The following is a 16,440-nucleotide window of genomic DNA, read 5'->3' on the forward strand; positions in this document are numbered from 1 at the left end:
TTATGTTTTGATTTAAAAGTTTCTCAGCTTGAATCAGGAGATTGATAAATTGCACTGAACTGGCTAAGCAGGAGATAAACCTGCTTCACCAGGACTGTTTTTCAGTGTCCCAAAGTAGACCAATTCAAAATCAATTTAGGCAGATAACTAAAAAGTTTCAATGAAGCAGAGTGGAAATAAGGATACATACTAATCATTCTAATTTAAGGCTAAATTTTTAGGTGGCTGTTAAATGATTTGCCAAAGTACAGACACAAATCTTACTGTATTAGCCTCCTTGAAAGAACCAAAATCTATAATTCCCAAATTAACCCTTTCTGAGTTTTCTTTTGTGCATCAGACCCAAGAAACTCTTTGCTTGCCACACATATATGATACTATCTATATCATATATGTGTATTGTCTATGGAAAGGATACTGTAATGGTTATGAAGAAAAAAATGGGGTTTTTGAAATTACAGTTGACAAAACATATAAGGAGAGGTGTGAGGGACATACACTGCTGAAGGAAAAAAACAAGCCCTGACTGGAATACTGTCTGTTATGGAGAGTGTATGACAGCAAACTGTAATCAGTAAAAACAAATGGAGCACTTACAAAATTCATCGTTGGGGTAATATATATTTTTGTGTCATTGGTATCCTAATATATCAACATATTTCTAATTACATGTTACATGTCTCAATTTGAAGAAGAAAAAGGAAGAGAAAAATACTTCATTGTATAAAGGTAAATTGTGTAATGTCTCTACCTGAACCACTTAAGATTCAGGTACTAGATAGCAGGCACTCATGGTTCTCCCCTTGTAATGTGAAGTAGTGTGACTAAGGAAATTGGCTGATGTCATTCTGAGAAGATCAGCTTATTTCGGAACAGGAACATCTGGGTTTTTTCCAGTTTACACGTTATCACCATGAACATGACATGAATATAGCTTATAGCACTTACACATTTTCATATAACTCTAAAAATATTGATTAAAGATGGAAAACTTTAGTTCTTGAGATAAAAATAATAAATCTGTTATACTGTAAGTTACAGGACTTTTTTTTAAGAAAAAAAAAATAAAACATGGATATAAGTAATTCTCATGGATTTATAGTTGTTGCCTACAATCTAAACAGAACATGTGAGAAGAGCATTCTCTTACCTATCTTTTAAATTTGTTTCCCAAACACTGAAAGAGTGATATTTCACCATCTGCTACTGAGTAGCTCATATCAAAGCCTCGTTCATCATCCTTAGCCTGTTACATAGCAAGAATTTATAGAGCAACAGCATCAGCAGAAACCAGAATTCCTTTTAAAACACAGGGAAATTTCACATGTCTTCAGTAAATCATACTTTTCATAGAAAGGACTTTGATTAAATGTGACATTGCTGTTTAAGAGATGATCCAAAGTTTGGGTCTGGTCAATATGTCCAGCAGATGGTTTCCAGTGATTCCACTGGGTTTTCAGCAAGTGGCTGCCAGGAGGCCTTCCACAGCTGAGTTGTACCAGAGTGCTGCATTCAGCTTTCACTAAAGTTCTTTACCCACTCAATGCCCTTCAATTACTTCATGAAAGATACCTAACAGTGTCATCTGCAAATGGTAGAAATCAATAAATTAGGTCACAGACTGCCTGAAACTGTCTTTTGTTCACAAAGTGCAAGTGTGACTCCGCAGCACTTGGCTTTTCTGCCAGCTGTATGGGTGCAGATAGTTTGGATGGGCTCCAAGCAATAGGCTAAAAGCTGTAACATGCTTTCAGTGACTGAGTAGGAAAACACAACAGCCACAGGCCCATCATTGCTTTCTTTGATCAGGTATCAGCTGGAATAGCACCTTCTAAGTCCAACAACACGCTTTGCAAGGGATCTTCTGCATCACACTTTGTGTGATAATTTTTCCAGATTTTCTGGAAAATCATATTTCAATACAATATATGAATCTGAAATCACTGCAAGATACAAGACATCTTTTGACAAATATAATTTCGACAATACATTTTTCTTGGCAGTACATATGATACATTTAACTTATCACTGTAGGTGAGTAATAATAAACACCAAGATAATATTTTTATGATTTTGATTACCTGTTGCTTTTTATTTTTTCCTAATACACTCATTTACCTGAAAGCTGAGAATTTGAGGTACTGGACTTTTATGAAAAATTACAGCCTCAATCTATCATGAGCTTGATTTTTAATTTGAAGTGTGATCTGAGTGAGAACTGTGCTGATCTCCATCTTGTATCTGAGATGATCCCCACTGAACTCTGCAGAGCTCTAGTCAGTCAGTCAGTGTAGGACACAGCACTTCAGTGAACCCCTAAGAACAGGTATTGTAGCCCAGGCAAAGCAATCTTCAGGTATTGACAAAAGTATGCTTCTGGGTTGAGAGCTAGAAATGATAGGGAGATCATCTGAGAGTGCCTTGTTTAAGGTGTTAAGATGTAAAATGTTTTACTCTTGTTAAAATAACCAATGAGAAGGATAGGCACTGAAATAACTTTGCAAACCTGGACCTCAGTGTGTTTTAGCAATGCTGTTTGAAATGGAGGGAAAGGGGTGGAAAAGACCACAAGAACCAGAGTCTCAGGTGGTTTAAATGATCAATGCTAAACTACTATCAATTCATTTACACTGAAAGAAAATCTGATTCTTTGAACATGAACGGAATGTTTCATTAAAGAGAGTAATAAAGAAAGAGCCACTGAAGGGGGTGTTAGAAAAAACCCTAAGATATCTTGTTGACATGTAGCACACATTTAATTTTAAAAAACCAAATGTTATAGCATTGGTTGCCCTCCTGAACTGTTTCCAAATCAAATAATAATTTCATAAAAATTTTTTATAATTTATATATATATACTAAAAACCTGTCATTTTTGAGAAGTATAACTCTTTATCTTGTTTTATTCTAAGATACTTAAAATTTAAAAGTACTTTTAAAAGAAACATAAAAAGGGTGTGTTTTATCTAGGAAAAGCTTCAAATAGCTTCAAAAAACTGGTGAAAGAGTAAATTATTATTTGTCACTCAGTCAACATGTTAGGAAAACAGTAGAAATTATGTTGGATCAGGAAGCAGTCATTATTTCCATGAAAAGAAAAAAACTCCACCAACACAACCATCACAGAATGTGGTTCCATTGTTCCCTCTTTTCTGTACAAAAATAACAGCCTCAATTCTACCACACAACTGAATGGATGTTTTCTGGTTTTTTCAAATGTAATAAATTTAAATAACCATTTTATTAGCCTGAGTTAACCTAAAAACCTATTTCAATGAGGGCCCTATGATTAAATTGTAAATGAGTGTTTGAACAGTCCACAGCAACTGTCTGGGAAAGGGTGATCTTCAGTAATTACTTTTTTATTCCCTACAAGACCGCATGTGTAGAACTCCTCGTCTAGAGGGAACGTAACATCCTGCAGACTACACCAATTTTAAAATGAGCTAAGTTATAGTAGGTAATTCAGCAGGCATGCTGTAGAAGTGAGATTTGCACTGCAAATTATTTTGTGAATTGATTGTTTTTTTGTCATAACACTTTCATAACAATGATGTGCTAATATCACAGAACTCTTTCATCCACCATCCCTCACACTAGCACTGCCCTGGTTTTATAAAGAAGTTGTAGATTTTCTCACAGAGGTGATGGAGACTTGATTTAGAAGGTACTAAATTCAACAAGATTATTAACTGAGCTCACAGGATTACACCAGTAACTGAATGTCCTAACCCAATTTGGAGTAGAGACATTATGATTTTGAGATATGTTTCATGTGTATATATATATATATATATATATATATATACACATATATGATCACATTTATATATAAAATTATGCTAAATCACTATGTAAATAAGAAAGTTCCTAGACTATTTTCAGCATTTATTTATCAGTCATAGATCCCAATGAGCTAGATTCACAGATGTTTTGAAAAAGGCTGAGTTCTTCGCCTTTGTTGGATTAACTGTTCCTGTAATGTGAGATGAAATTCCATCCTAACTTAACAAGAATTATGAGTTAAAACTCAGGTCCAAAATTAAGTATAAAGCTGATAGACAAAGTCATAGATAACTCCCACAAGAATTGCAGTTTTCTGACATAAGTAACACTAAATTTCTGTTAGTATACCTGAGAACTGTCCTGAAAAATATATTAGGCTCATCTCTAACTTTCATGTTGTTGACTATCACTTGTGTTCAGCTGTTTCTCTCTATCTAAAATATATATCAACTCTGAATAGGTGAGTGAAACTCACTCATAGTCATATAAAAGAAAAAGAAGTTATTTATGTTCCTCTTGAAGTCTGCTCTAAGGGCAAGAATATTTTTTTTCTTTGTGTTGCAGGCTCAGGCACAGCAACCTTCTCAGCTTCACTAATTAATCTTGCCTCTGTTGCTGACTGCACAGGTGATGAGATTCTCCACTTGTCACCTAAGAAATACAGTTTCTGTAATAGAGAAAGGTTTCTGTCTGCGAGAGACTTAAAACCTCTATTAAAAGGTTTAAAAAAGTTCTGGAGACCTTGCCCACATAATTGAAGAATATTGTAACTTTGAAGTTCTGAAGTATAAAATAAAACTTGTTTGGTTTGGGGGTTTTTTTGATGTTTTTGTTGTTTTGGGGGTGTGTTTTTATTTTTTTATCAAGTTCCCATTTCAAACCAAAGTAACAACAGCTACTTGATAAATAATTTTCTTACACCTGCCAGACAGTCATTTACCTGCAGTATTTGGGTTTTCAGTATGCAAAGTGTCCAGCTTCCTAGAAAAAGAAAACCACATTCTTGTTTACTAATTAAAATGCCTGCATTACTAGATAATTATTATTTTCCCATAGCAACCAGAGGAAATGATCTTTTTTGGGGAATACTGTAAGAATTATTTGCTACTATTATGGGGAAAAGAGAATACGTGAGGATTCACACTCAGCCAGGTGAGTTGGTAATGAAGGTGAAATAAGCCTTTTTGACATTTCGCCAGTATTGATAGGATGTTTTCATTTATTTTCCACCTACCCTGTTCATTAGGAATTGATCTCCAGCAGGCACTACTTGAGGAAGCAGTCTGAATTGCCCACAGCTGGAGCAAGCAGTATTGCTGGTGTTTATTACAAGCAGACAGTAAGGTCAGCTTGTTTATTCCCTCGGCCGCTCGCCTTGATCAGAGACCGCAGCAGCATCCGACTGAGCCCCTGCGGCCCTGCCAGTGACAGGGCTGCTGCTGCGTGGTGACAGCTGGTGATGACACCGGCCACAGCTGCAGCTCTCAAATCCGTGCTTCTTCCTCCCACTTGTGGCTGGCCCCACTCCTGCCTCCCATGTCATTTTCCACGTTTGCTCCAAATTGCTGCATCTTTGTTTCTACCACCCTGGGGTAGAGGGCTGAGGGTTCTGGAATATCACTAGTGACTGCCTGGCTTGGCTTCCTGCCTTGGCTTTCTGCTTCACCACTGCTTGGCAACTGTTTTTTGCTAGCTGGACTCCTGCATGCTCAGTAAGAGCCAAACCAGAAGGAAGTGGGAGCAGTCGTTCTCAGTTAGATTTTGGAGTCTGGGAGTTTGAAAACAGATTTTTTGAGGACAATTAGGATAATGTGAGGATAATTGCGGAAACTTAGTTGGAACCAGAGGACAAAGCCCAAGATTGTCAAGAGCAGCTCTATGACTGATCTGAAAGAGTCTACCGTGTAGAAGACCTGAAATTTGCTTGGATGTTAATGAAGACATCATGCTGCTGCCTGTCTTAACAGACTCAACAGGGTATGGGCTGTTCTTGTGCTCTGAAGAAAAGGACTGAACACAGATGGGCTCCTGCAGCTGAGCTCTTTATCCTTTCCTGCCACAGTCCCCTGGACAAGGTGGCCTTGTATATTCAGCTGGGAGAAATGCCTGGGTCAGACTTGGGCCCCAGACGATTCTTTGGCATCACCAAAACTATGACAGGGCTCGTGTCTATTGGATGCAGAATCATCAGTCACATATCAAGACCTGAGCATATGTCCTGTCCTTATCTAGTATATTAATAGGTGTGTAGTCAGTAATTCAGGCATAGGTGCCCTGACATTGTGACCTTGGGGTAAGGCTTGGAAATTTCTCAGAATACCAAAAGCTGGAAAAGTATTCAATGGTTTTGGGTTTTTTTTTTTTTTTCTGTTCCTGTGCCACAGGACCCCACCTGAACCTGGCACAGACCCCACCTGAACCTGGCAAATTTGCTCTCAGAAACAAGACCTTGTCATCATCCTAAAAGGCATAGAAAGTAGAATATCAAGCTTTCCTTCCATACCATAATTTCTAAACTCTCAACCATTCTTGTTGCCTTCCTTGTTTAAGTGGCATAAATCCTTCTCAAGTTATGGCACCAAAAATTGTCTGCAGCACTCCAGCTGAAGCCTTAACAAGTCTGAATAGAGAACAATTATTATGAGTGTGTTTCATACACTACATTCCTATTTATGCATTCAAGTAGATTTCTTGCCTTTCTCACAAGTATAACAATATTTATTCCTATTTACCTTCCTATTCAGTCCCTTAGATCTTTCTCTGCAGAGCTGACACCCCACCAGTTAATCCCTGACTGTTTTTTTGCCTGGCATATTATTCTTTTCCAGGTGAGGAGTTTCCCTCTTGACCATATTTAGTAGTATACAGATTTTTTTTCAAACCAAATTATCAAGATAATTTTGAATTCTATTTTTTTTTTAAATCTAGAGAAGTTCTTAAATATGAACCCGAAAACTGGTTATCAATGAATCATTGCTAAAATCAAGAGGTACTGAATGTGGAACTGCATGAAAGGTTTGGTTTGTTAAATGTTTACCATCAATAATACAGATAATAAAAAGCAGGTGATAGAAGCATCACTTTTGAGCTGATCCTACCCAAATATTCATACAGGACACATTTTCTTAATTGTTTACAATAACATCACATGCTGTTCTCCTGTCCACGAGCCCTTATATTCTGCTTTCAGTGGAAATTAAATTTGTTCAATACAGTTGGTGCACTAATTCATGTTGGTTTTTATTCATTTCCCTATTTTTCTTTCCAGTATTTCTAAATGGTCAGTTGGATTGTTTATTCCAAAACTTTTGGAGGCCATTAAAATTAAACTTGTTTATATGCATTATTCTCTGGCTTCTCCTTTGCCTATGCTGTTTTCCTTGTGGGTGGAAAGAGACCAAATGAACAATTGTGTTTTCTACACAGAATAAGACTGATCAATTGAAATGCTCACCAAGTATAAGAATTAATTTAAATTTAATGAAAATCTAATGGGTGAATCATCTAACCCTGTTCACTTGGGATTAAACACAGACAACAGTTGAAGTAAAAACAAACAAGAAGGGTGGGTTTTTCTTTGTCTTCAGAATGTTCCCAAACATTTTCTTTGTCTTCAGAATGTTCCCAAACATGGAACAGAAATCAAAATTGTGCCATCTGCACATGAATGACCTAGATGATTTACAAGAGAATGATGCTGTAAACAAACCAAAATCATTTTGCTTTGGCAAAAGCAATAATTCAAAGTATCTTGAGAAATTACCTGAATTTCATTACTTCAAATCAAGTAATGAAATAACATGAAATAAACTGTCAAATGTTGCAAAACCAGGAATTAAAAATTGGGTCAGATTTTCCAGACACACAGGAAAATAGATTGAAGGCACAGGCAGTTTAGAATTGACAACACTACGTTTGAAAAGTTACATAAAACTAAGAGCAAGCAGAAGCTATAGGAAGAGGTTCTCATCCTGCTACTCTAGGAGGAGAATTAAATGTGCTATTTAGAAGATAACAATGTTCTTAATGAAAAGCATGAGTTTAAGATTCTATGGAGAAAACAGCAATAAACCTGACAGAATAATACCCCACTGGCTTAAAAAGTGCGCCCAAAGGGACACTGACCAAGCTAACTGAAATTAAGGCAGCCATTAAACACTTTTTTCAGCCTTATGTGTTACTCCCAGATAAACAGAGCTCATATCAATGACATCAACTGCAAATTAAAGGTTTGGGGTTGTGTTGAATTGCATTGGTTTTTTTTTTTTAATTCTCTTGCTGACCCCTATTTATTTTAGATTCCAGGAAAGGCAAATCTCCAGGGCTGGATGGATATCAGATCCATTTCATCTGTTTCTGATTTTAGTTTAAAAATTTAATTAAAAATACTACTAAACCAACATTATGACATTTACATATTTTATATAAAAATATCTTACCTACTGATGAGAGTTATCTGTACTATCTCTTGTAGTGACAGACAAATATCACAAAAGTAACATGCGCTTTTCTCCAAGAATTTCCTAGGCCTAAATTCATCATAGAAATATTAAAAAAAAAATTAAAATAAGTGTTGCCTAATTAAAAAAAAATCTAGAATGGGAAAAGAACAATTCTAAACCAAAAAATCAGAACAATTCTGTATTTAAAATTATTTTTAAATAAAACCAGAATGTGATTATGCTGTAGTCATTGGTGTATTTTCTCTATGTGAGCATCGCCCTGACTGCAGTGGTGAAGTGGCATCATCTGTGGCTCACTCTGGCACCTAACCTGCTCTCTATGACTAAGCTTGGGAAGGAGTCTGGCAGCTGCTTTCAGAAACCCTGTACGTTCACCTGCTTGGCTGAGAGCTGAACCTTGAAGCAGCCTTCTCTTTTCATCTTGCAGGATTTTGTATCCTTTCACCAGACAGCCAAGAGAAGTTTGAAATGAAGAGAACAGGAGAGTGTTCATGATTAGTTCTTCAAACTTTTTCCTTCTGACTGAAATAACTCCAGCATTTTCAAGGCTGACATTCAGTGTTCGGTGCTTCTTTTTCACTCCATTTAGGAGTGAAGGGGAAACAACCTACCATGTATTTTACTGATGGCATGTATGGCTTTGTAACCCATTTCCAATAAGGGTCTCAGAGCATGTAAACCTTAGGAGAGACCTCTATGGAAACACTAAGGCTAAGTTTTCTGAAAGATGAGGAACCTCATTTCTGCACAGAATTTCTGTTCTCACCAGTATTAATTTCAAGGAATTAGGACCCTGAATAAAAACCTAAGAAGAAGCAGGGAGAGTAGAAAGGTGTAAGCAGATACAAGTGTGCTGCTGCCACGAATAGAGGCTAAAGTGGATTTCCTTGTCAAAATGCTGGAACTGAGTGGTGGTGCATGGGCAACATTAATCCCAGAACCAGTTCCAGGTAAGAAAATTCTCTCTTGAAATATGGAGGATTTAGAATCATAGTTGTACCACAGTGCATGTTTTGGATTTCTGGTAAGACTTCACAATACTCTGCCTTGATTTCTCTGGGTGATTTTACTCATTTTGCTTAAAAGAGGAACCAGAATGCTCCTAAACCTGGTTGTTCCTCATCCAGGGGTATTGGGTCTGGCTGAAATTGAGATAATTTTCCCCTCAGCAACCTGCACAGTGCCGTGCTTTGCTGTGGCAGCTGCAAAGGTGTTGGTAACACTCCAGCGTTCTGCCTACTGCCGAGCAGTGCTGGCACAGCACCAGCAATGTCTCTCCAACATTCCAACCCTGTCAAGGGCCTGGGAGTGGGTCACAGCTAGGACAGGTGACCTGAACTGACCAAAGGGGTATGCTATACTCTGTGACAACTGCTTGGATTTAAAAGCTAAGGAAGGGAGGAGAAAGGGGTGGCATCCATTTTTTAGAACATTTGCCTTCCACTGCATGTATTGAAGATCTGTTTCCTGGGAAGTGACCAGACATTACTCGCTGATGGGAAACAGAGAATAAAATCTTTGGTATTTTTCCTTTGCTTGTGTGTGTGCAGCCTTTCACTTTTGCTTTAGTACACTGCCTTATCTCAGCCTACAAGTTGTTCTCAACATGATTTTCTCTCTCTGTTCAACTGAGAAGGGGGACTAATAGGGCAGCTTGGTGGGCACCTGGTGTCCAGAAAAGGTCAACCCACCTCAGCAGGAGACAGTCCTTTTTCTCAAATATCCATGGCTGAAAATACACCTGAAATGCACCAGATAAAAATGTTAGCAGCTCTCATTTCTTTGTACCCCAAAACACCTTTCCTCCATCTCCAGGGCAAATAGCAAATGAGCAGCACAGATGAGAAAGATCAACTTCTGTTCTTACTACACTGCATCATGTGAATCTGACTGTAACACTGTATGAGGAGATGGAGATCACTTTGGCTGAAGCTACATGCTTCCTAGAATTTACTGATGTTCATTAAATGAGAAGGTTAATCTGCTCAGCAGATCTCTGAATACTACTGTTATAAACTGAACTGAACAGAAACAGATGATAAAAATAGTGTCCTGTGTAGGTTTCTGTAAGGAGAATTATTTATATATAAACTTATTATTTTTTGCACTTTGGAAGTGGATTTCCTGCTCTGACAATGAAATGTAAATGGACTTCTGTATATTCTTTATAGTTTAGAAATGTGTTAATATAATTGCTTTGGCTCATGCACTTAAAATGTGTATATAGATTGAATTGAGCTCCTAGTTTATTAAGATATTTTGTTTAAAAAGCCTGCAGCAAATTTTAATTTTCTAAAGCACTAAATTGCCATTTTTAAAAAAAGATAGTTAAAGAAGGTTAAAGAAGTGGGTTTTTAGCCTGCTTCAAAATCACACCCTTAATTGACTAAGAAGGCAACATTTTTAAAATGTACCACCGGATAGCCCAAGTATGAAATTTTACGGGTGTAACTGCAGTCAGAATTTTGCCTCTCATTTCCTTGTCTGCCATGCATGTGTTTTGCATTTCTGTTAGCCTGGATAACAAGCACAGACTTCTGAGTTTCATATTCTAATTTGTTGATTTAGTCCAAAAATTTGGTGCTAACATTGCAAGACAATTTTCCTCTTAATTCTCTTTCCAATAGAAGACCTAAAAGAAGAAAATACTTCTGCTGTTCTAGATTCCATTAAGGGCTAAATTTATCCAAATAGTTAACCAAAACTGACCTTATGTTTCCATTCAATGTTTAAACACGCTCTTAGAGTTGTTCATATTTATGATTCACTTGCTCTCTTAATTGTACATCTTAGATTTCTCCACATTGTAATTCTTGTTTCAATATTGAAATTAAAGGAAAGGTTAGCACAGCTTTATTAACTAATGATTTCCTGAGGGAAATAACCCAACAGACCTCACTGTATAAACACTTTTGTAATGCCTATCAGTAGCAATTAACAGGGACTTTAGCATTTTAAAAATCCCATTGGAACAATCCTTAAGAGAAAATCAGGGGGACTTGAGTATCTTCCAGTCAGTTTTTCACAAGGGCATTAACTGCTCTTAAGAACACACAGGGTTTGTTGCATTTTCATTTGACCACCTTTAAGGGTATGTTGCCTTCATATAACCCACATCCCATTATCGGTTTGAAGCCAAAATAATTTTCTCCGAATTTGGAAAAAATCCTACCCAAAGTACCATCAACAACCCCCCCCCATTTGACACTCTTTCTTTTTCTTCCAGGGGAATCCTCTTCCAGGTACATGCCTCACCCATCTTTATGCAATTTTGTTTCCATTTTGCGTGGTTGCACTCATGCTCTCTGGTCTCCCCTCCCAGTCACCCATCCCTTACAGGTATTAGCTACTGTTGTGTGGGGCGGGTAAGGAGCTGAGCTGGGTGTATTTATGTTGTCTTTGCAGTAAACATAAAAAGAAGCTTATCCTTTTGGCCTCCTAATTAGTCTTTATTTTCTAGTTCTTTCAAACCATTTTTTTTTCCAAATAATTTGCTGGCAGGTTCTTCTATTTTCCATTTGTGCTCTTAGTTGGCACATAATTTTTTTAGTAGATGAGTTTAGTTTTGCACTCAAAAACTGGGAAGATTCAAGCTCAACCAGATCTGGTGTGGAACACTGGTCCAAAAAATCCTCTTGGGTTTTATTTCCCCTGCCAAAAATTTTCCTCTCATCTATCAGCAGGATAGAAGCTGGACTATTTCAGACTGTTGCTAGTGATGCATAGGAAACAATGATGGGGAGACAGGAAGAGAAATAATTCTCCACAGAGATCATAATAAAGAGTTTGTCTGGCTTGAATATCTGATTGGCAGTCAAGGCAGGTGCCAAGCATACAAAAATTCATGCTGGTAATCATCAGCTTGAATTTGTTGGGACAAGGTTCCATATTGTGCACCAGATACAACTTGTACCCATCCCTGGACTAGCTGTAAGTCAAACACTTCCAGATAATTTCTTGTGGGAAAAGGTAAATACTTGAAAACTCAAGACAAATAAATGGAATTTATTGGATCAAAAAGCACAAGACTTGTAATTGTACAGGAATGAGCAAAGAAACTGTACAGAAAGGGAATGGTTTCCTCTTGTCCTGAAGTTCCAGAGCGAACTGGAACATAACAACCAATCTCTTCAATTTTGTGCCCTGTGACAGGTCTTGAGGAAATGACATGAAGCTGAGTCAGGAGATTCAGGATGGAATCAGGAAAAGGTTCTTCATCCTGAGGGTTGGGCACTGGAACAGCTCCCCAGGGAAGTGGTCACAGCACCAGTCTGGCAGAGCTCAAGAAATGTTGGTACAACACACTCTGGTACGTGATGTGATTCTTGGGGTGTCCCATGCACGGCCAGGAGCAGGACTCTTGATCCTTGTGGGTCCCTTCCAACAAATGATATTCCATGATTCTATGATTTTCTGACATCTCTACATTTCTTAGGGAGAGGTTGCAAGCAGCCATGGAGTCTGTTTTTCCTCACGAATGCCTTTGCTAGGTGAACCTGGGGTTTTCACATATTCACGGTGGCAGAAGATGTTGTGAGGTACTGCTATCTCGTTATAGCAGACAAGCCTCTAAAGGACATATCCCTGTTGGAAATGAAGTTTTGCAATCTGTTCTTAAGATTCATCTAGGAATGTAATGAAACACAGTAGTCATCACTTTGGTAGCTTTTTATAGCTGATTAAGCTGGAACAAGCAAATGAATTTTTTGTGTGTTTTAAAAATAATTAATAATACACTAAGTAAAAATATCATCAAGGATATAAATTCAATGGAGAAATAAGAGAAAAGGAAACACATTCTGCAGAGAAATTATTAAAATAATTCTCTTGGTACAGGACAAATAAATGAAAAATACTGGGGCATATGTTAGACTTGTACTATCCTGATTTTTCTGATTATTAAAATACTTGAATATTCAAATGTATGAAATTTTGTATCTTTGTAGCTTTGAAGCTTTTATCAGGCTGATATGCACTTGGAGCAAAGCTGTTGTGTCACTTCAAGGAAACAAGCAGTTTTCTAAAAATAAAAATACATATTCCATTCTCTGAGTAATTTTCCTTTTGTATGTATGTGTGTATTAAAAAAATATTTTTCACTTGTCAGAAACTTAGGCTTTGAAATATGGCATTAGAAGCATCAATATTAACTTCTCTACTAATTCTCCTGTGCAAGGAGAGAAAGCCCTGTCTACTAATCTTCTTTCAGATTTCTGATTTAATGATGCATTGGATCAGCTTCTATTTTACTAAAACTTTTATTCTATCATACAAGAACCGGTAGGAACTCCTTTTTGTTCAGCGTAGTACCTACAGAAATACAAGGTTTGCAAGGGAGGATTAGACACCGCAGTATCCAGCACTGAGATATTACAAGTTTTGGCCCCTGTCTGCTCAAAGGAATTTGCAACCCCAGATTTCACATCCCATCTGTTTCTTGGAGAGCCATGTGAGATTGTAGAAACACACACACACACAAGCCAGGCAGCAGGATCAGGTGGTGCTGGTCCGTAGGAAATTGGATTTTTCCTCCAAAATGTACTGTTTCTCATATTAGACTGAAGAGAAAAATACTTCCCTTACAGTCATGAACTTCTTCTTGGACCGAAATGTCTGAGCCAATTTTAATTGTTTTTATTTTTATCCCAGAAAAAGGAGAAAGAATAGTGGCCATTGACCTCCTTCCCTCAAGCACAAGTTTAAAGATTCATTAGGTAGAGACACCCTGAGAATGTTTCAAAAACACGATGACCTATAGATCATATTAACGTGGGATGCTTAGATGCACATCCCTTCTTCAGTAAACACAGAAATATATTAACAAAAAGGAGAAACAGGAGAGATGAAACCTGCCCATTCCACAACTTCTCAGCAAGGGAAACTTCCTGAGGTGTGAAGTTTCCTTGCTCAGGTCCCAGCTGCCTACTGGGCAAGGGGTAGTCTCTGAGTGACCAGCTCTGGTGTCCTTGCTCTCAGCTCTCCTCTGCTCTGCAGCAGGGTTGGTTTGATGGGCCTGGGGATCCCAGTGCTGGGATTGCCTGCCAGGATCCACCTCAGTGGAGCTGCATGGAAAGTCCAAACACTCAGGGCAGGCTGAGATGATCAAGCCTACATATGATAAAAGCTTGAAAATGTTGCTTTGTGAAACGTGGCTGTGAGATAACCATTGCTGCTGGCACTTTGTGCTGAGTTTTTGTGTTAATTCTCAAAGGAAGAAGTGCAGTTGCTGGAGAAAATGCTGATGAAAAGTGAGCCATTTATGCTTAAGTGGCAGTAATGTGAGGTCTAGAAACTGAACACCTATGATACCTGATGTTGCATTTAGGGATTAAAAATGATGTTTAGACTCTCAAACCCCGAATTTATTTTAGTTTGGTGGTTTTTTAAATGCGAATATAAATAACTTGATGTAGGTTAAGAGCGAGATTTTCAAGTGCCCTGCACTGACTTGGAAAAAACTCAATAAATATCGCATCAAGCAACACAAAGAGTAGAGTCATTGACTTTTCTGAAAACCCCATGTCTTCAGCAAATTTCAGGGTACTGATTTTGCTAACACTCTTCATTTCTGTGCTAACAATCACACCTGAAAGATAAGTAAAAGTTCCTCGCTTTTTGTTATGTGATGTATGCATATTTAAATATGCTCTTTCTTCCAGTTTTCATGTAACTGGAAGTCTGACTCAGGAAGTTCTCATCACATTAAACATTAAAAATTATTACTTACCCAATGACCATTAGCATGAGAATATATATCATACTTATGACAATCCATCTGCCTTCAGGTTCCTGAGCCATTACACTTATTGGTGTTACCAAAAAAGGGTGAAAGATTCTCATAGGAATATAGTGGACCAGGCTTTGGAATTATAGATTAGAAAATCCAATAAAAATCAGAGAAGTTGACAACACTGGGAATATAAATTGGACAGATTAATTCAGTTATGAGCCTGCAGGTCATTATGGATCTTCTTCTAGTAGAGAAATAAGCGGTATTTACTGTGTTTTTTTTTAATTGAGAGTGAGATCTGCAATCTTTAAAAGGTCAAAAGGTAAAGATTATCACGATAAAGGAGTAGAAATTCCTGTATTCCCTCCACTCGAGTCTTTTATCCTCTTGTTTGTGGGATGAGAGTATGAAAAATAAATCAATGCAAGTTTCATTATGATATTGAAATTGACAAATGAATTCTTCCCAAAAATAGACTGGTAAACCCTGGGAAAGCAGTCTGCAGGAGAGAAGACATGCTGCCTGCAGCAGGTCAGTGAAGCATCATGGAGTTCAGTAGAAATAAGGTGGCTAAATCTAATCCACAAGCTGGAGCCAGATGGGGCCAGTTCACTCTGCACAAAGGGTGAGTCTAAGAAAATGCACTGACCATCATAGGCCATTTTAAAAACCATTCTGTTTTTAAAAGCAACACATGGGAACAAAAAACCCATCACATACAAGTGAGCTGAGAATTTTTCATAGTCTTAGAGAGTGGACAGTTTCCAAATGTTTCTAATGGAGTAGGACTTCTCCATTGCCCCTTGGGTATAGAAGTTACTTCAGCTACTTGCCTAGGTACTACTACTTTATTATATATTGCACTATCCATGGTATATTCTACAATTACATATTTTAATTTCATCTAGGGTTTTTTCAGTCACTGGAAAATCTCCTCAGATCTGAAAGAGAGGCCAATTTTAACACATTATTTCCCTGAGCTTAGACAACTCTGGAAAAGATTTTAGGGCCATTTGGAATAAGAAGGAAGCTCCTTTTTCTAGGGTTGTGTAGAAACCAAGACTGCCTAACAAACCTAACAAACATCCTAACAAAAAGATGACTTGAGTCTCCCGTTGCAGGAGCATTTTTTCCTCCAACAACCCAGTTGACAAGTTTGTTCCCATATGGAACTTTTATTGTATAAAGAGGGGATTGAAAATTCTTTATCGTGGCTCCAACTCATGAGTATTTCCAACTGGTCTCACAAAATCAGCTTAGAAGAATGAGCAGTCAGTGGTTTTGGGTGATCAAGTTCACAATTTTTTAATTCTTGTGCTGGCAATGTTGCATTTTAGCATTCACGAGACAAAAGGGTTTATACACGTTTCTCCTTTCACGTACACATGACAATACACTCAGGAGCTCCACCATAGGGAAGTGAGGGTTTTTTCCCTGATAGTCCTGAAGTCAGCTTAACTT

This window comes from Onychostruthus taczanowskii, unplaced genomic scaffold (genome assembly GCF_017590055.1).
Source record: "Onychostruthus taczanowskii isolate IOZ18803 unplaced genomic scaffold, ASM1759005v1 scaffold21, whole genome shotgun sequence".
Lineage (NCBI taxonomy): Eukaryota > Metazoa > Chordata > Aves > Passeriformes > Passeridae > Onychostruthus > Onychostruthus taczanowskii.